The sequence below is a fragment of the Penaeus monodon genome, chromosome 22 (genome assembly GCF_015228065.2).
Source record: "Penaeus monodon isolate SGIC_2016 chromosome 22, NSTDA_Pmon_1, whole genome shotgun sequence".
Classification (NCBI taxonomy): domain Eukaryota; kingdom Metazoa; phylum Arthropoda; class Malacostraca; order Decapoda; family Penaeidae; genus Penaeus; species Penaeus monodon.
In genome coordinates, this window is record NC_051407.1 from 22,446,561 (window position 1) to 22,447,088 (window position 528).

General features: G+C 41.9%; 1 protein-coding gene across 1 annotated transcript in view; it reads right to left on the reverse strand.

Annotated features, from left to right (window-relative positions):
- Positions 1 to 528, reverse strand: part of LOC119587002 — a gene marked incomplete at its 3' end in the record, with an annotated part of 168,418 nt that overhangs the window by 40,941 nt on the left and 126,949 nt on the right.

The window sequence follows — 528 nt, forward strand, 5'->3', positions numbered from 1 at the left end:
CCCATGCTTCTGTCTGAACCTCCAGTCACTTTCCCTTCCCGCGCTGTATCATATTAACCGCAGACACGTCCATATCCGAGATGCTGTCGCCCGCTGTCGCTTTCCATCTCACTCCTCATCTCGCCTTCCTGTTTCCACCGTGATCTAATCTCCGCGCGTAAGAACTCGAGTCGAGAATCTGCATATCATCCGAATCTGCATTTCAGTGTGCTGTAATAATTTAATTCTTATCTAATCGCCCCGACCATATTTTCTTTAGCGTATTTTTTTCTGTTCTTAAATTTCTATTTCTATTTCCACTATAAATATACCAATCCACATCTTTACAAAGGAAAAATAAAAACCTGCGTTACACAACACTTCCCGCCAAGTTGGTATAATTCCCTTGTAATAAGCGAAGAATTGTGTCGTACTTCCTGGAACGGAAAAAGTAGCTGTACAACGAATGTAACTTCATACTACGAGGGTGTTCATCACATCCTACCACGCAAAATACACGTACAAACGCATATACACACAAACCAAAAC